Genomic DNA, 22,004 nt, shown 5'->3' with positions numbered 1-22,004 from the left:
TCATTGTTATCCCCTATGCATAGGCTTCTATTTCGTCATTTGCACTTCTGCAGCTGAAGATGCATGTTCTATATTTAAACCTTTAAAACTAGTCCTGCAAATTTACGAATATTATGTTGATTCTTGTCTCCTTAACACTTCCAATAATACTAATTCAGGGTATTATTTTAATTCAGATTTGGAACGTGAGTGGCTATTACACATTCTAGATCTTCTCTTTATTCTTTCCCATACTTGGTTGCTTGGTGTAGAGTACATAATGGTTGACACATAGGATATCCAAGAATCCTTCCAATTCTGATGTCAGAACTATAAGACTATTAGACTGGAAAAAGAAGCATACCAGTGAAACTTTCCCCAAGCCTTCCTTTGCAGTCTTTCAGTCTCTTGCCACTGTCAGTTCCATCACCATTTGGGATATTTTTACAATCTTGTTGATTACACAAGGACAGGGAGATTAGCTGTTCGAATAATAACCTAAGTATGGCTTCCACTGTGTTATCTATAGGCATGTCACTCACCATTTCTTCAGTGCGCTCTGCATAAAAAGAGAAAAAAATCTAATCCCCTTTCGCCAGTATCTACAAACGAGCATTATCTATTCATCTGAAAAAGTAATAAAAATCGGAAAATGATGATTGTCATGCAGATCTTTTCCAACATTAAACTTGAAAATTGGAAAAAGAGATGGGGGTCAATGCTATGGAAGGTCCTCATAGGTTGGCGGAAGTACATTTGCTCTCTGTTATTAAGGAAGCATGATGAATGATAAATTAATTTTTTAATTTGGCTGCTACTAAGGGTTTTCAATCTGCACTTCCCAAACGAGGATTGAGACCACTGAAATCACTTATAAGTATGAATGGAACAAGCAGCTCCTCAATTAAATTATCTAAATCCTGCCTGCTTAATGTGCTCACTTGTAAATGGATAGATCAAAAAGATTGACATCAGCCTTTGTCCTGTACAGCAAGAGCTTGGAGAGACGTTGAAATAGGGAGAATGCCTGAAAGAAAGTTGAGTGAGGTGATGAGATCAACACTACTGCTGACATGTTAACCAAAAGGCTTATCTTTTCCATTAGGAAAATATATTCAAAGCTTCAGCTGTTTACAGTTTCAATATGGTTTCTTCAGCTGTAAAGCAGACATTATGATGTGCGCTGATTAGGTCTTTTAAATGAACAAGACTTTTTGTTGAAACCACAATTCCAAAAGAAAACAGTAGCCATTTTGGCAGCTTATTTGATCTGTGTTGCTTTTTTGTCAGATATGGAAAAGATATCTCGGGACTTCTAATCAATACTGTATATACACCTCGGAATCTCTGAAATCAGAGAGAGAAATCTGAAATGATCCGATTTCTTGGTATTTCATTTCTTTTTTAAAGTTTTGCTTGTGCATTTTTGTATTTTTTGCAGCTTTCGATTTATTTTTTGTGTTTGTGGAAATGATCGTTTTGTTGTGTCTACAGGAGGATCCGTTTTTCATATACTAATGTCTGTTTAGGTGGTTATCAATTTAGTGCTTTGAATAGCTTTAACATATGAAATATACTCTTGTGGCTGAGTGTTTGATAGCTTCTGGATATGAAATTTTTTGGGTTACTCTGATCACTTGCTTCTCAGATTTCCACTTGAGACAGGACATAGAAAATGGCCTGTGGTCACCCTTGCAGTTAGCATACAATTGCTCAGCAGTGCAGTTTGTACTGTCATAGCCCATTATACAGCATTAGGCACATGTAAGGTTTCCACAACACAACAGGCAATCCAATGTATGGCTTATAACAGGTTTTCATAAGCCATACATTAGTTTGCCTCCGTTTATATAATAATATGAACATCATAGTTGAGTATCTAGCTCTCCAACTAGTGACAGACTTACGAAAAAGATATATATCAGAGGTACCAACTAAACAGAAGAAATCAGAAACATCAAACTACTAAAGAGCTACAAAACGTTGGCTGGAGATCTAAATTTACTAATCAAACCTAAGTGGGGAGTTCTTCCTTTTAACCCTGTCATGTGGCCTGGCGTATGATCATGCAATGACAAAGCCCTAAACTACTATTCTACCTCTCTTTTCTTTGACAAGTATTACATATAAGTTCAGTCCATATCTCTGCATCTCTAAAAGTATAAGCACTATATTAACAACAAATATATAATTGAAGATTATTTGCGAATCATGTAAAATTGTTTCGAGCAATGAATCTGGTTCACAGGCTTCAAGACTACTTTCATGTATGACTTTTCTGATGTAAAATTTCTGGCTACTTTGAGCTAGCATCAACTAAAATAAGAAAATAATGTCCCACAAAGGTCCAGCATAACCCATACTGACTCTAGAAATTCTTTGAATGCTATCTCCTAACAGCAGAAAAGAGCTTGCTTTGGATTCTGAAATCATAACATACTTCATAGCCTTTTTTACCATGTTCATTAAGTCTGAATCAATGGCCAATAACAAAAATTCCTTGCAAAACTATTATAACATGAGTTGAATGTAATTAATGAAGAACATCAAGTTGCAACTTTTTAGGTATATTAAATCTTTGCCCTTTAGAAAAAATTTCTTTTTCACAGGGATATTTTAGCCTTGTATATTCTTCAGTGATACATGTTGATCAGCGCGATGTGTTGATATTGCTTGAATTTTTTGGTTGAAATTTATAATTAGATGTAAATATATTTACAGACATCTAAGTGCAACAATACTTCCCATCACACAGTTTAATCACCGAAAGTAACTTCTATGCATAGGGACTCAGAAGGGGGAAAATCCAACAAATGCATGGAACATTAGCAGTTAGTTGGACATTAGCTTTAAATAATATGCAATGAATCAACTTCATGCAAAGTCCACACATTGATTATTCTTCAGGCAAGCTCAAAAATACGATGTGAAAATATCAAAATAGTACTGTTCTTTTAATTGAAAAATTTATTAATAATTACCGTATTTGATGGCATATCAGATGCACTGGCATATAAGACGCATTTTTGTTTAGACGGCCACACACAAGGAAAAAAGTTTCAATAGCGTGATTTCTTTTAGTTCTCACATTTCATAAAAGCCAAATAAGCAATTATTGAATGCAATTACCTTCACGTATAAGATGCAGGTAACTTTTTTTGAGACCAAATTTAGGAAAAAAAGTGCGTCTTATATGCTGTCAAATATGGTAATAATAATTTCTTAATACATGCTTCTCTTTTCATGTAACATAAACTTACAGTTGAAAGTTCAGATGTCTGGGGAATAAAAAGCCCCCAATGATGGTCATGCACTTTCTCTATTTTTATCAGTGTCACTTTTTTTTTTTCTGTGTGTGCGTGTGTGTAGAAAAATGAATGATTTTCATCAAGGGATGATACAAACATCATTTGTGTTTCTGACATCTCTTGAAATAGCACATTCATACTGTATACTCAGGGCTTAAATTCAACAACAGACTTCCTAAGGTTAGCTTTGGTACTTCTCAAGTTATGAGTTAAATTGTAATTACAATCAGAGCTTCAAATAAGATGAGATACGATATTTTATTTTATTGTTTAATTAATTTTAATGTATCCCTTTTTTATTTAATTCTTTAATAAGGTAACGCAGGTAACTTTTTTGAGACCAAATTTAGGAAAAAAAGTGCGTCTTATATGCTGTCAAATATGGTAATAATAATTTCTTAATACATGCTTCTCTTTTCATGTAACATAAACTTACAGTTGAAAGTTCAGATGTCTGGGGAATAAAAAGCCCCCAATGATGGTCATGCACTTTCTCTATTTTTATCAGTGTCACTTTTTTTTTTCTGTGTGTGCGTGTGTGTAGAAAAATGAATGATTTTCATCAAGGGATGATACAAACATCATTTGTGTTTCTGACATCTCTTGAAATAGCACATTCATACTGTATACTCAGGGCTTAAATTCAACAACAGACTTCCTAAGGTTAGCTTTGGTACTTCTCAAGTTATGAGTTAAATTGTAATTACAATCAGAGCTTCAAATAAGATGAGATACGATATTTTATTTTATTGTTTAATTAATTTTAATGTATCCCTTTTTTATTTAATTCTTTACATTTTATTAAATTATTAATTATATATTATTTAACCAATTGACTGATTTTTGTTCATCTTTCTCGAATGCCTCCCACAGAGTTCCAACACTTCAAATTTCAGAGATTAAGCTCTGATCACTATATATAAATATTTCAGTGTTCATTTAGAAAGTCAGAAAAATAATCTAACAAAGCCTCCAACTTATGTCTATCATTTAAAGAAAAATGTACCCACCCAAGGCCCACATGGGATTAATGGCAGAATACATGAAATTACAGATTCCTGCATTTCATGTTTATATAACTTCTCTAACACTTTAATTGACCGATTTTTATATTCTTCATTAGTGTGATCCTGAAAAATTAGGTCATCAAAACATGCAATAGTTCCAACTAAATCCAGAATAAAATGGTTTAAAAATTTACAAAATCTATTAGAAGCAGTTTTAATTTAAAAAAATAATCTTAAAGATAAATTCCTTGCAATGTTTTGAAATTGCTTGAATCTTTTGGCTGAAATGTATAATTAGATGTAAATATGTTTACAGAGGTCTAAGAGGAACAATACTTTCCATCACATAATTTGCAGAGAGTAACTTCAATGTGTAGTATTGGAAGGTAAAAAACATGCAACTACTTGTTCAGAAGGGAAAAATCAGAAGCAACTCAGAAGGGGAAAAATCTAACAAATCCATGGAACATAGAAGTTAGTTGGGCATTAGCTTAAATAGAATGCATTGAATCAACTGTGTTCAAAGTCCACACATTGATTATTCTTCAGGCGAGCTCAAAAATAAGATGTAAAAATATCAAAATAGTACCTTTCTTTAATAGCAGAAAGCACACTGAAGCTCATTAATGGATGACAAGAACATACGGGGAACACTGCATGTCATTTGCAAAGGTAAAGAAGTGGTATAAGCTCTTTTACAAAAACATAAGGCATTTGCTGCAAAAAAAAAAAAAAAACACTACATATGCCATTGTTGCAAAAATATTCAAACACTGAAATTTACTGATGAATGGCAAAGGTACACATAAAACACTGCATGTCACTCTCAAAGAAAAAGAAATGTGTGGAGCTTTACAGAAGGCTAATGATTATTAGCAGATGACAAGCAATGTGACATAGCAAAGCCACCTACCATTGCTCCAAATGTGTAAGCCATTGCTCCAAATGTGAATCAGCCCATTAAGCAAGACCAATGCATAACAAAACAAAACATAGACTACTTAAAAAAAATGATACAAAGTCTACTTAAAATTTTGAATGGTACACTCATGTCACAAGAATAAATGTCTGAATGTTAGAGCATTCAGAGGATCATATGTAGAAATGAGTTTGGTGTTTAGAAACTCAAATTATTTCCTAGGAAAAGTAACCTTATACTGAAGATTATCTGGAGGTAATAAAACACCATTGAAAGAACATAGGAGGTTTAATTCTTTTATAAAAAGTGGTGATGGCAGATATTCAGCCAAACTTCCATTTTTTTTATCAACCTAAGATTTGCTCAAGTTTACCTATGATTTAAGACAAAAATTTAATATTACCGCTATCATCAAATGGAATTCTGCTGACCGATACTGGGAATGACTTACCTCCAATTAGACTACTTATTGGTGCAGATATTATAGGAAAACTGGAAGAATTGAAGTGTTGAAAAATAGATTACCAGGCATTGAAACAAAATTTGCTTGGACTATACTGTACAAAGTCCGTAATCCGGACGTCCATTATCCGGAATGATCTATAATCAGGACCTCAAAGCCACAAACTTACACATGTGCGTTTGATGCGCGTGTCCACTACGCATGCGTGTAAAGCCAGTAAAGTGTTTACACATGCGCGCTTCCGATAGTGAAGAAAGTAACAGAGAGATTACTGGAAATGAAAAAAATTCGATTGACAAGTCAGGCTGTATTCTTGACACAGCAATTACAGGACTTGAACAGTGGAACTTTGTAACTGAACAAGAAATTATGTCTGTTTATGGAATTAAAGAGAAAGTATTATTAGCACAAAAAACGAAGCAACTTACATTCAAAGAAATGTTTAATAAAGTAAACAAATAAATATTAAGCTTTTTTTGTAAATTTTGATACCCTTTAGATCATAACTGCTCTTTATTTCATGAATTACGGTTTCATATTTTTAATTGTAAAATTTCTGCATGCCATCTTACCAAATTTAAATTGATGATCTATAATCCAGAAAAACCCCTAATCCAGAATCGCCAAAGTCCCGATGAGTCCAGATTGTGGACTTTGTAATGTACTAGGGGTTGATTGAAAATGAGAAGTTTTGAACACAGTATATTTATGCTTCCAAAATCTTGAATTAGAAAAACTGTGGTCAATCATTATCATTGGGTATAAATGATTACATTCAAGAGAAAACTAGAAAGGCTTTAGATCATGAAACACTTCACTTTAAAGTGACTGTTAAGATCAATAAGGAACATCAATGTAAAATATCTTAATCCTGGTTAATAAAACATCCTCCTCTATACAACAACTATGACAATGCTGTATCACAATTTATGCAAACAAAATGTTTGCTTAAAGAAAATCATTTTAAAGAGTATGATGACTTTTTTGTTTGTTTGTTGGGTGAGTGATCGCATAATATACAGTTTCTGACACACCCTCTGACATTTTACGGTAAACCTAAGCACCCTAAAGCAACAGTTCCAACAAACATCATTTTTGATTAAAAGATGTACAGCTGCAGCCATGAAACTTACACTGCAGAATTAAAATATTTTTGGCCCATATTTTTAAATGTGCATATAATTCATAATTCATAAGACAATTAATTCATAAGACATCATATTCATATAATTTAAATTGTTTAATATTCTTACATTTGTTTCATATCCATTATCAATTTTTAAATGATACCTCTAAATTTCCCATCAGTTTTCATATTTTTTTCCAAATATATTCTTTTTAATCGCATCACGGAGTACCTTCACATTTGAAAATAATTAACTTAAATAAAAATTTTATATATTAGTTTTTCGTGGTTAAAAGAATTCTTTCAAACATACGAAGGAGATGAAATGTGATCATACCCAAATTTTTGCAAATTTTTTGGGAGAGGGCTAATTCCCCGAGAAGTCAGCTCTCTTAAGTTTTTAATAGTTTCATCGTGGTCATCTTTAGAAATAACATTTCCTAATTTCAGTTTGCAGTAGTTTTAAACTTCATTTCTTGGGAAATAATCATAAATAGAAAATTAAAAATTAAACCTATATATGTATATATACACACACATATATAGAGACATCTACACAGATGACATATATACATGGTACATACACACATTTATCCACACGTATATATAATACATACATACATATCTGTTTGGATATATGTACACAATTAGCATACATGTATGTTAAATATGCCTGTCTGTGTTGCATATACACAGTTCATATTTATATGCACATGAGTACATCTATCTATAGGCTTCTTGAACATGCCAGTGCAGACAGCAGGAGATGCTAAGGGAAACTGGCTCATCTCCAAATTACAATGGACAAAACCAACCATGCAGAGACTCCATTCACTGAGTTTTGAGCTAGAGTTGAACAACCAGTGCTCAGTGGTCTGAACCACTCAGCCACTGATAGACTATGGGTATCTCTGTATGTCATATACACACACGTTTAATATTACATCATACATATACATTACATGCATATATATATACGTATGTACAAGTCTGTGTGTGTATATGTTGATTGATATATATACACAAATGTTATTTTGAAATTTTAACACAATTTTTTTTTTTATTATTATTATTTTTAATTTATACTATTGAAATGTTAAGCAAAGTCCAGAGTGCCATAATTGTGCTCAAATTAGTGTATCTGTTCCCATTCCCAAGCATGATAATTTCCAAAACAATTTATGAATAGTCTGATGTCACTTTTTTTGCAAACAAAATGAAAAATTCTTCTCCTAATTAATTTTTTACAGCAAATTACACATTATACAATGTCTCTGTATTTTAATTTGAACTAGCCAGTGCTCGTGATTCTTGACTGAAAGTTTATGTTTAACAGACGGCAGAGTTCTAGGCAATGACCTAGGCATCTTTGGTTCTTGTGTAAAACTTTTCTGAACCATTTGATAAATTATGCCTAAAACTTATTTGCTTAAATCAATAGATTTTTCATCTTGAACAAAAACGAAGCATTCAAAATAGATAATTCTGGCAAGACAAAAAATAATTTTTATCCACTTTACAGTTTTGTGCCTAAATGTGTGGCTATTAGTCATTCATCACTGAGATCGAGTACATGCCCCATGTAATTAGATATTACTTCTAGCTTTTCTGATCCAATTTCCATTTCTTGGGATGAATTATGCATGTTGCTCAGCATAAATACCTCTTGTTTATATCCTTCCAGCATGTTGCTACCATACCGTGCAAATATAATTCTCTGCATTCACCTTTTTTCATTTGTGAAGAATCTTTAGATAATTTTTCAATTTCATCTAATGCTGACACAGCTATTCATTTGATATTTGTGGTAAAGTACAAGAAAGACCTGAGAGGATGAAAAGAAACAGTCCATAAAAAGCTCATATCTTCTGCCTTGAACATATTCAACTAGTCTATTAACAGTTTTGCGATTGGAACATTTTTCATTGACGCATAAGACCTTAGCTTTTCCTAGATACACATGCATAAAAGTACACTTTCCAAAAATTAAGGAAAAATCACAAAAATAGTGAAAACTCATTCAAAATAAGCCAATCCTTATAAAATTTTAATATGTTGCCATATAACAGTTGCTGAGTAAAACTGGAGTGTGCAAATTAATGGTGTTGCAATCGGAATACGTAATCTGCAAGGAGCATAAAACCGTATATTTGAGAACAAGCCTGCAAATTTTGCTGTGACATTGAGATAAGAAATGAGATAGCCAATCTGTAACAATGATCTCTACATCTCTCTCTTGGGGCAAATGATAATTTACCCCAAATTTGCCCCAATAACTAAGAACTTTGATGGTGAGCTCTTCGGAGACTAGGGCTGGACAAAGTAAAACAGAAATGACCAGATGACTAACTGTGAGTCCTTCTGCGATTCATAGACTTCTGCAACAACTTCTAACCACAGATGTGGCATCCAGGAAGTTCAGCAACGAACAGTCAAATGCTATGACAAGTGATGATGAGCGATACTTGTTGTTATGGATGAAAAGGAATAAAACAACAACTGCAACTCAAATCGGATCTTCCCTCGTTGCAGACACCAGAAGGTTGGTGTCAATATCAACCATGCATAGAAGGCTTCATGAAGTAGGTTTTCATGCGAGCATGCAGCCACTTGCATGCCTTCACGTCATGTCATAGAAGGGAACGTTTGAGGTGGCCACGTCAACATGCCTACTAGATAGCTGATCAATGGAGGGCTGCACTCTTTACAGATGAGTTCAGTTTTAGCCTCTTTGATTTGGAGAGAAACTGGAACCCATGATGGATAATAATCCATCAAACATCCATGAAAGAAATGCATACGAAAGGGGCAGTGTCTGTGTTGTGGTGGTATCTAGGGTGGGCGTGCAGACCTCCATGACTTTCCACATAGAACATTGAACGCTCAGAGCTACAGATATGGCATCTTTGATTCTTATGTGTGCCCTAATGCTAGGGCAATAGGTGATGATTTACTGCTACAAGATGAGAACACTAGACAGCACATGGCTCACATTATCGATGATTATCTTCAGCAGCAAACAATTCAGCGCATGGAGTGGCCAGCTTGATCATCGGGACCTCAATCCTATTGAGCATATTTGGGATGCTTTAGAAATACATATAGTTGCTCTCAATCCTCCTCTTCAAACCCTTGCTATGCTTGTAACTGCTATGCAAGAGCAATGGCTCTCACTTCCTACGGATGACAGCATCCCACATCACTGTATGTGTTTTATTCTTCTAGGGAAGATCATACCCCATACTAAATGCGATTTTCCTAAACCAAACTGACACATTCAATTTGTTCATTTTATGTACATGCCAATTTCTATAATACAATAATTTTCTAGTAAATTCTTTTAATGTTATTTTATACCTTACTATGTGCTATATGCAGTCGGTCAGCTTCATTAAATTCTTTATGCAACTTTTTCCGTAATTGTCATCTTTGTGATTTTTCCTTAAACCTCTGAGCAGCACGGATTTTTGGATTTGTCATGAAGACCTGTATTTATGCAGCATTTATTAGCTAAATTTATATAATTACTTAATTTAGCCTCTATTTTCATAAACTTATATTCATTAAGATTATATTTATATTATTAAGAAAAGTAAGAAAGGAAAATATCTAAGCTAATATGTATCAAGTGACAAAAAAAATCTCATGACCGGATAAAACCGGTTATGCCGCTCAGAGGGATAATTAATGACAACTAGTGTATATAAATTTTTATCTAAAAGTTTGTAGACCTTGATACTGACTGATACACCTTAATGCTTTGTTTTCCAAGATTATTGGCGTACTCAGCAATTCTTTTAAAACAATGGTAACTTCTTCTGTAGGATTACATATTTCTGTGAAACGAGAATTAAATATTTCAAAGACATTTTGAATTTTCCTCATGTGATCATATCCAGGATCATTTTCATTTGATGCTATTCTATAATTAGAAAAATGAAGAAATCAAAGAATTAATTTAGAAATCAAACAACAAAAATGAAAGAATGCCTAGCTATCAATCTCTCCTTCTTTCTTTTCTTTTTTTTTTTTTTTTTTTTTCCCAATGGGGTCATCACGTTAGTTGACCAAGAGTTAAATTATCTTTATCAATGTACCCCATATACAAAGTTAAAGATGAGAAATTCCTCAGTTTAAACGCACCCACAACTTTCCATTTCACATAATAAGCTTTTTTTAAGAATGTTTTCACTTAAAAAAAATTATTCAGCATATTTATTTATTTCAAATGCTATAGCATCAAGTAAATGTATTCGAAATACACATTTGAGCCTTTTTTTTTTTTTTTTTTTTTTTTTTTTGAGACACTGTTATTCTGACCTATTTTTCAGCCACCATCTTCTTAGTGTTAAAATTAGACATAAAAACCAATTTCAGTATGGCACTTTTTTTTTTTTTTTTTTTTTTTTTCTTTCAGAAATTGTTTTAGAGAAAGAAAAAATAAAATTAGCAATTGTTTGCTTCTAAGAAGATGGACCTAAGACCGATTGTTCTCAAAATTGAGAATTATTCAAAAAACTTCAAACCAAGGCTGTTTTTTTTTTTTTTTTTTTTTTTTTTTTTTTGCTTAATTTTAAATAGTTGATGACTAAAATCAAAATTAAGCTATTTGGCACCTTTATCTTTCCTTTACTTGGTGACATTTTCTCTCATTTGACAAATTTATAATCTATTTTAACCTTATTTGATGACATATTTTTTTTTGGCTATTTTACTTCAGTTTAAAAAAAAAACTCTTCCTATACTAATATGATAATATTAATCAAATTGTTGACCACATTAAATGATGTATTTCATACGTTTTCATATACAAATGGACAGGACTTCGTCAGTTCAAAAATAATATCCATATGATAACATTTACATTATCACATTACACACATACATAGAGATACCCTAGTTCCAAAAACCGACTTCAAGCAAATTACTGTATATACCATCATAGTGTTTTTCCACCTTACCAGTGAGAATAATAAGTCTCTATATATCTGCAACTTCTAGTAGGCCTGTAAAAGTGACAATTTATTAATTTTTGTCAAAAGTAAGTGGCTGCTGATCCATCCTGCACAAAATGCCTTAAAAATCCAGTCACTATTTTTTTCAAGCTTAAGAACAATATTACTTCACAACAGATCAGCACAATACTGAATTCTGACAGTGACACTTGAAATACAGAGGATTCAGGATGTCACAGCTATCTGATGGACATAACTGCAATTAAAAAATTTATATAATAAAATTTTTTTAAAAAGAAAAACCTAATTTTATGAATGCCTATGTTAAACGTGTCACCATTTATAGTAAAATAACTGAGATGCAAATTTTTAATATACTTACTAATTTTTTTATCACTTTGTTTGTAAGAGTTTCTGTTAATATAATAGAAGGAAGGATACGTACGTTATGTAGGTTCAGCGCTTAAAATGCCCAAACCTTTTATTTTGTATTAAAATAATTTGTGGGTAATAAAACTACTTCTGAATATAAGCAATGATATCGAAGGGAAAAATATCAGTAAATAAAAAGACTTCAATTTTGTTACATAAAATACATATGTATGAATAATTTAAAGCTTTGTAAGTTCTGCAACTGCCAAACCCATTGGTTAATTTTCTGATTACTCAGAATACTGCCACAGGCAATAACTGAAATGAACCCAAAAGATATGAGAAAGATACAATAAACCACCAAGGCTTAAACAGGATTCAAGCCCGCTAGCCTGGAGTACTGGACTAGCTGTTAACCATCACTAATCACTAGACTACTCAAGATAGTCTAGTGATGATAGTCTAGTGACTTTAGTCTAGTGACTAGTACGCTTTCAGACTGGTCTTTTATTCCCCTTTATTAAAAAAGCAGAATTATGGATAGTTTCAGCAGACACTTAAGTGGCTCCAAATGTTACATTCTTGGAATTTTTCCTCTGCTCAATTAACTGGAATCAACTATATATATAGACATACATTGGCATGAAAAATGTACAAAATAAGTATAAAAAGGTGCTTTATGTTAATTCTATTACGTGAAGTCCAATAAAAGGCAGTTGGCTGGTAGCTCACGTCAACGTTTTCATATAGCCCAATGGGATTAACTTTTGCTAGACAAAAACGTGAAAATTTTTTTGCTCATTCTTTCAGTGCTTCAAAAGTGCTCCAGATTCTACTTTAAAGAAGTGCACAAGTAGTTCGATAAAATTTTTGCATGTGGAATATGCCACTGAAAAGGAATCTGAAGAACCATGAGAAATGGTAAGCAGTTGGGAAAATGGAAGCAAGACAATATCACAGGTCTACGAAGACCTATAAGTAGCCCAAAGTATTTATGTTAAGAACCTAAAATAAAATACACATTTATACCAGTGAAACTATGAAGGCTGAAATATACAGAGATGAGCTTCTTGATCCTTAAGTTTTTTAGGAGACGTACAACTGGTAAAATACTTGTTCCCATCAAGCTGCACTAGTAACTGATTACCTTGAAGAGGAAGAAACAAAGCAAATGGTGTGGCTTATATATTCTCTGGATCTAAATCTGACAGAACATGTGTGGGATGCACTAGGATGCTGATTTGCATCACTGTAGGCTTCATCTAACACTCTGTAAGAGCTTCAAGTTGTCATTCATTGTGAATATAATTTGATATCCCAAGAACTCTTGGTCAGTTAAAGACGCAGCACAGAAAATTGCTCTAAAGCTCACATTTCAGTCAGGGCAATAGTACACCTTATTAATTTTTTCTATGTGTCTCTCAAAAGTTGTTAACATCAACTTTTCTCTATCTCACTTAATATCACATTTTCCTATGTTGTTATTAAAATTAATGTTTTGCAGGAATAGGCAATTCTGCAATTTGAAGCTACGTTAGGCACAACAAAATAAACATTTCATACAAGTTCTATGTCCTTAGCTGCAAAATAATTTATGTGACTTTTAATAGTTGCTGCTTTAATTTTTCCTGCCAGTGTGGCAGGAATTCTCCTTTAAAGGAATAAATTATTATAATAAAATGCACAAGTGACAAAAGTAAGATCACTGTGAGGATTTTAACAGAAGTCAGCATATCACTTAAGAAAATTTAATGAATATCCCTTGAACAGCGTTTGCTGACAAATGGAAATTTTATACTTTCTAAAAATAATTTTATAGTCCATAAATATTTGCTAATAAAACAAATTTACTTTTTTAAACTAAATTTCTTTAAATTATCCTCTCAACATCCCCCCCCTTTAATAGAAACTTTCTTTGTGAGCTGTTCAAATCCCTAAATTTTTTTGTGATACCATCTTGATTCAAATAGCTTGTTTCTAAAATCCCAGAAAAAGCAAGTAACAGAAAGCATAAAACTCAATAAAGAGAATAAGGTAAAATGTTTTACAGACATAATACAATGTGACATATATTTCTTTTTACATTTCTATAGATTTAGCAGTAGCTTTTCTCTTATTCAAAAATTAAATACCTCTAATAAATAAAAGCTACTGTCAAAATGCAATAGCAAACACTAATTAGAAAATTAACATTGTATTTGAAACATGATTCATTTTCATACATATGAACTTGGATGTGTACTTCTCAGTGAAAAATGTTATGCAGGCATTCATACTGCTGTAAATGGAAGGGTTTTGTGACAATGAAATTAAGCCTTTTTATATAGTACCCATACAGCAGAGGTTCAGGGAATGTGGGTTGAGTTTTGACTCACATACGAAAACCTTAAGGCCCAGTTTTCTACACAATTACAAAAAGTTCTGAAGGTTTATCTTTGTTACAAAACAATATGCATTTATTCATAACAACAAATATATTTTTATTTTCTAATTAATTGCTGATAATAATTACATACATTTATTTACTATTATCCCATCAGTATAAAACATTCTTTTAGAACTCTTCTTTTTTCCCCTCATTTATTTTCAAAGCAGTTATATGCTACAGGCCATGGATACTGCGCCACTAAGAGTTTTTGGATCAGAATGCTAAGGTTTTGTTTTGTTACACAACTATGCATATTTAGTTATTTGTTAACTTAAGAGTTATTACTTAATTTCCAATGCATTTATTATTGTTCCATTATTATATAACATTCTTCTAAAATTTTTCTTCATGCACAATTTTTTTCAATTTTGGAGAATAAAATAGAAAATACTATTTACATTGAATACTTGTTGAAAATACTTATTGTGCAAGTGTGGTTTTAATTTGAGAGATCTGAGAGCTAAAAATGAATTGTTTCAATGTCAAAATTACCTTAAAAAAACTTGACTGTAAATGACATCTCCATTACAAGAAATTTTCTTCAGCAAGAATATTTTTTAGGAATTAAAATTAGACACAGCACTTTTTAAAAAGGCACCATTTGAATTACCTTAGATCAGAAGAAATTGGGAATATCAAGTTTTAACAAAAGTTTCCCACCACTGCAAATATTGTCTGTGCAAACAGTTCACAGTGCCATGTTTAATCATATTTTGTCAAACAATTTTTGGCATCTGATATAAAGAGATTTGCTATGTTGTGAAATTAGTAAAAAAATAATGCTACCATTAAGTACAAGGTGTCTGAAATGGAACTATCACACTACCACATTAGAACCATCATTTACTTCCAGTTCTGTTGCAAAATGTCACTCAATCATGTATACAGCTTTACATTCTAATGTTAATATCATATGATACTGTGAAAGTTTGGTACTGACAGTTAAAACAACAGGACTAAGACATTCAAAAAGCAGAGCGTTCTGGCCGGCATACTGATGTTGATGAGGCCCGCCTGCAAGAACTTGTGGAACAAGATCAGTATGCAACCACTCAAGAGCTTGCTAAGAAATTAAACATTAGTGCCATGTCCATTAGTCGCGCTATGCATCACATAAACTTGACGTACAAGTTCAATCACTGGTTGCTGCATGAGATAGCTCAAGCATATAAGGACAGACATGTTCGGCCCTGCACTAATGTGCTCGAATATCCAAGCAAGGATAAAATTCCAGACAGGATTGTCATTTGTGATGAAAAGTGGATTTACTTAACAACACAGGCTGAAAAAAGGGTTGATCTGCGCCTGATGAGCCCATTGGCAGCATCACAAAGTGCAATTTGCCTAACAAAAAGATCATGCTTTGAATCTGGGGGAATGCCATGGTATATTATTCAGAAAGAGTATCTGGAAAAAGGTAAAACCCTTGTCAGTAAGAGGTACAGCCCCTGGGGCTTTAGTGGCTACCAGATACATCAGCAGGTGGCAGATAGTCAGATGTCCTGTATTAACTCGCAGGATAACTTAGAATAATAAATAAGAAGCCACGAACCCCTTACCGTAATCCTGGTGTTATGTGACCAGTGCCTAGTGTGAATGACAGTGTGGTTATAGCGTCTTAATGAAGCCTCTAAAATGCCTGGCAACTTTGCCTTACCCAGCAACAGGCAATACTTGGTGGACCTTTTTCTATCATGTACTTTCTTTTCTAGTTTATATATGGTTGAAAATGACAATACAACAAGAAATTCTGTTTTCCCAGGTAAAACGTCTCAGACAGATCTTTCTTCTCAAAACATGGAAACCCAGAGGAAATCAATCGAAGGAGCAGAAATGAATCCTTCATTGAGGTAGAAATTACTTCTACTCGGTCGACATCAGAAGAAGGACAGGAAGCTATTAAAAGCATGATAACCTCTCTAGATAAAATCAAAATCAAAAACAGAATGTCTGGAGCACACACACACAAAAAAAAAAAAAAAAAAATATGCCCTGAAGTTGAAAATTAATTGTTAAGGGTACTTGAGTTCGAAAAACCTAAGAGGAAAGGCAAAAAAAAGGCTATCTCAAAGGATGGAGCAACATACAGCCCCAAATACTGCCAAAAGAGACAGACCTGAAGGTTATACTTTCGGGAAGCTCTTACGGTGATCAAGATGGCTGTACTCATTGACGGCCATCCTGGAAAAAATATATTGGAGGAACAGGCTACTGACCTTGAACTTTTCATAATGTTGACTACTTTAGGTATTCTCAAAACTAAACAGTTACACTTGAGCTCTATTAAGGGGCTGTTAAGACTTTATAAACAAAGCTGAGCAACCCAAACAAATAGAACTAGGAAGCACTGGGTTTGATGCGTATGGCACAAAATGCTATTTAGCAGAGGTGCCTGATATCTGACAAACTCAACTTCAAGAAGGAGAAGGTGTCGAGCATGATGTAGTCCATCTTGAGGCTGCTATCAAGGAAAAACATCGAACTGAGTTCTGGCATAAAAAGGCAATGTTCCATCAAGCCAATACCACATGTGTCTGCATTCAATAGCTGGACTCTGTACGGGCTCAAATGGGATCTTTTGCCACATGCACCATATGGCCCGACATCACTCCTATTCTTTTTAACACCTGCAGCTACATTTTGATGGTGCTCACCTGCAGCTACATTTTGATGGTGCTATCTTCTATTCTGCACAGGACGTCTGAAATTAGGTTGATCTGTTTTTGGACTCGCGGCCACTAAATTTCTGGGCCAAAGACTTACGGTGATCAAAAACTACCGAAATGTTGGCAGAAAAATCACAGATTTGGTTGGTGGTTACTACCTACACTAAAGGTACTGATTGCAGCGTTTATAAGAATTGCACATACACGGTATCCATGCACACGTCGACCTACTTTCACTTTAAAAAAAATCCCAGAACTGCACAAAAATGGCATTGCACACACTCTTGACTTTATCCATGTACATTGCTAAAGTCCTAGCTAGTAACCTTTATCGCCTTACCAAAATGTCACCAAACTACCTGTTACCATATTCCAAAGATTAGCCGTAATGTGAATCTGTTGCAACAGAACAAATAATTTCAGTAGTTTGGTGAACCTTGTTTGGGATACACAACCCCATAATGACAGAAATAGAGAATATATTTTATCAAAGGGACAATGACAGTTTTAATGAAAGTATTGATTCCAGGTACTTCAGAGAACCATTTTACATCAGATACATTTTCCTTTCTTTCCAAATCCATTCATCTAATTTTTCATGAGAAAATACACTATCACTGCTTGATAAGTATTTTGTACCTCTTTTACGTCTTGGAATAATGTCACTATCATTATCACTTTCTAGTTTTATATACTCTTCATCATATTCCCTTTGAAATTCCCCTTTATCGCTTAAAGAATCATTATAAAACTCTTCATCAGATTCAAGATCACTACTTTCATTAAAATTGCCATTATCACTTTGATAAAATATATTCTCTATTTCTGTCATTATGGGGTTGTGTATAACAAACAAGGTTCACCAAACTACTCAAATTATTTGTTCTGTTGTAACAGATACTTTGAAATAAACCAGAATGAACTAGCTAAATCTCGTCTCAGTTTCGATGACATATCAGAACATCATGAGAGTAGTCTCTGCCCAAACAAATGCATGTCGTACCGATATGTCAAATGTAGCCAAAAGATTAATGTGTAGATATATATATATATATCAGCAATAAGTATAAAAAGAAATTTTTAAAAAAATTTAAAAGACTATCCTATTTCAGGAAGAATGTGTAGAGCTGTAAAATTGCCTCATGTAAATTAGAAGTGAAAAATTAAACGGGATTAGGAAATTTTACTTCTAAAGGGCAATTAAACTTGGACAAATGTATTAACTAGAGCAACAAATAAATAGAGAGAGATAAAAATCATGTTGAATAAAGATTAGAAAAATCATACAAAATGTCAACATAAGAGGAAATTCTGAATTTTTAGTAACAAATCGGAAATGGCAACATAAATATACACAGATAGTTGATTAACCATCACAATACAGATTACACTGTATACAGCAGTTCGTATTTTCCACTATAAACAAATCTTCAATCACAGCCATTTAAGATATAAGCACACAAACGATATTAAGGTGCTGCACAATGACAGTCAAATATTCTAAACATGAAAATAAATGTACAATATAAAATACATTTTACTGATTCAGAAGTCAAACAACAAAAATCAGCGTTATATTTACAAAATTTTCACAGGACTAGTTTCGATGGTTTTACCGAACCACCATCCTCAGCTGCAAAACCGCAAATGAACAAGATACGAAATAATGATTAGATATGATAAGAAAGCCTGGACAAGAATAAGCAAGTGGTGCCATCTGTTGGTGAAACCAGAACTAAAACATAATTTCTTTAAAGGCCGAAGGCAAAGTTGGATTGGAATTAGGATCATTAACTAGAACAGAAAGATTTTTATGAGTGTGAAATGCCTCTAGAAAATCCAGTTCTCCAATGGAAGATGTTTTTGAATAATTTTGGCAGCAGAAAAATTGAAAGTGTGCTTTTCGGACCAACAATGTTGAGAAACAGAAGACTTCTGTGTTTAATTTTTTCTAACATATGCCTCATGTTCCTTGGCTCGAAAATTTTACTGCTTGCCCCACTAAAAGGGTTTCCAAAAAAATCCTTACTCTCAATATCAAACTTCAAATAATGTTTTGTGTCTTAGAGCAATACGTAATGAGTGGAAATCTGCATTTTAAATTGGTTAAAAAGAGCCCATTTCTAGGAAACATCGCTTGTTGCCTCTAATATTCTATAATCAAGGGCTTTAAACTTTCAACTGACACAGCTGTTCGGAAGGCATTTTTCTCTCCATTTGGTTAAGAACAGAATCTTGTAAGATAACAACAATAACTGAAGGGTTCAATTATACTTCTGGTCATGCACTTCTAATTATGATCACACTTTTGGGGGAAAGTGCAGAATCACCCACTGCTTGGCATGTTTTTAAGAATTGTACAAACTCAGTATCCATGTACACGTCGACCTATTTTCACTTAAAAAAAAATCCCAGAATTGCACCAAAATGGCACTGTGCACTCCCTTGACTTTATCCATGTACACATCAACCTATTTTCACTTAAAAAGTCAAAGAAAATTGACAAAAATCCAATTCTTCTTACTCTTGTAAAAAGTGCCAAGCAAACGTCAAACAAATAAGTGGATGGTTCCGCATTTTCCCCACAGTTTGAAGAATAAGATAAAATATAATTTCCAGTATAAATCAAATATGCATAATTGACAATGAAACACAGCTTCATAATACAAGGAAGCCACAAAGTTATTTGCAATTAACATAATAGATCAAAAGCACTAAACTTCTTGGCAAATGCAGCAAATAAAATTTCAGACTTTAACAATTAAAAGAAAAAGCAAATGTCAGCAAATATCAATTTAAACTACTCCTTCAGCATAGTTTAACTTAATGATAAATAAATAATGGAACCACAGCTATGCACAAATTCATAGGCATACATGAAAAATGCATGTACACAAGTTTAAATATTAAATAAGATTAAACACATCAAAGTGATAGCTTTCAGAGAAACTTACTGATTTAATCACTATTTTTCAACAGCATTTAGAAAAAAACATTTTTTTAAACTACTAAATCAAAATCACAACAAAAAAATAAGATACAAAATGCAATGGCAGATTTTAAGCAGACAATATATTAAGAAATTTAGGAAGCGGTGGCAGACATACATGCAGTAAAAATAATAGTTTAGAGAAATAGCAAATGCAAAGCACTCTATATTAAATGTACTGGCACATTTCAATGATATCTGAAGATGAAATACGAGCTCATTTTACACCTTTAGAGATATGTACAAAAAATGAATATCCTGTTTACAAATGTTTAATTACAATTCAGATATATTTAATTTCAGGCGAAAAGGGCCTGCTAATAAAATTTTATTTACATTTTGAACCAAAACAAATCTGCTTATTAATATGTTGGAATAAAAGTATTGCAACATTAAATGTAACAACTGATGTAATACATTAAGGTACACGAAGAGAACTAACACTGATCTTTCGATTAAGCAACAACCTTAAACCAGAGGGCAATAGCACCATAACACTACTAAACATAAGCTATTAAACATTAATAAGATTAAGCTAACATTAATAAGATACACGATCAAGTTAGCATAATGATTATATCAGTTTCACTACATTAAACATGACGTCGCACCCTACAACTTAGTGTTTTATAGGTAAAATGAACTTTCATGTTGAAAAGTTAGGCAAAATTAAGTGCAAAAGTAGATGCAACAATTCTAGATGATTAATAGGCGAAATGCGACAGAACAAACTCCGTAAACGAATGTTTAAAAAAACTTTCTCCCAGAAAATTTGATTAAATCCAATTTGTTTCCAATTCGCGAAATAATGTTTTACACTTGGACAAAAAATTGAGTTTAAGTGCCCTGAAAAAGTGAAAACTTTTATACATTGTATTTTTGGAATTTTAATATGTAATTAATGGCAAATCAAACTCATGCAAAACATCAAAAACTCACTCCGCAATTTAAACAAACCAAAATGCTTTGCTTACCGGATTTCAGAATCTCTCTGAACTTTCTAGCAGCATTCTACGCTTTAAATACGTTAACTCATCACAGCATATAAAAGAGTTAAGAGCGAATGAATAAAAAATAGCGCCATTTATTATAAATTAACGTAGATTATCTGAGGCATCTATATACATATTAAGAAATTCCAGAGTTTCTTAACAATAAATAGAAGTTAAATATTGATTAACAATTGTTAAGTGAATGGAAACGATTTTTCTATCATACAAATTTTATATAGAAAACGAATCTTTTATTTCATTTTTTAAGTTGTAACTCAGCCCATAGAGCTTAGTGCAACTCTTACGGTAACGATTACATTCATACATTTAATGGGAATGCGGTCAACAAATTCAACAGCAACTACTCAATGAAATTCTGGGAGTAAGTTAAGGAACTGATTAATCTCTAACACAATGCTCGCTGAGGCAAAGGTACTGCCCGTCAGCATTAATAACATACAATTTGAAACGAATAAAAATTTATTATTGGACTTCGATATAAAAGAAACAACGGAGTTTTGTAATATGTTTTTTTAGCTGAGTTTTATATCGACTAAGAACAATATGTTTCTTTAGCTGAAGTTTTATATCGAATAACATTAAAACAGCACTTTTTAAATAATTATACAAACATTATAACGTTTGAATTCAGTAAGGTGAGGAAAATGATTTGATATTTTATTCTTAATACAGTCAAAAGTCGTTAATCCGGACTCGTCGGGACTTCGCGATTCCGGATTATCGATTTTTCCGGATTATAGATCATCAGTTTAAATCTCGTAAGATGGCATGCAGAAATT

At 32.8% G+C, this 22,004-nt stretch overlaps 1 protein-coding gene across 3 annotated transcripts in view; it reads right to left on the bottom strand.

Annotated features, from left to right (window-relative positions):
- Cdep (Chondrocyte-derived ezrin-like domain containing protein) overlaps positions 1 to 21,570 on the bottom strand; it is a 295,887-nt gene extending 274,317 nt beyond the window's left edge. For 2 of the 3 annotated variants that reach the window (XM_085807131.1, XM_085807132.1), the window contains exon 1: positions 21,187 to 21,569. The gene's annotated coding sequence lies outside the window, so the exon portion shown is untranslated. Of the gene's footprint in view, positions 1 to 21,186 lie in introns of all 3 variants that reach the window. The other variant, XM_085807133.1, reaches the window with a different exon arrangement.
- Positions 21,571 to 22,004: the final 434 nt, after the last annotated feature.

This window comes from Stegodyphus dumicola, chromosome X1, assembly GCF_044657685.1.
Source record: "Stegodyphus dumicola isolate Sdum_Otavi_A_Nest chromosome X1, ASM4465768v1".
Lineage (NCBI taxonomy): Eukaryota > Metazoa > Arthropoda > Arachnida > Araneae > Eresidae > Stegodyphus > Stegodyphus dumicola.
The sequence above is the reverse complement of the archived record's forward strand: the minus strand, read 5'-3'. Positions and strand labels throughout refer to the sequence as shown.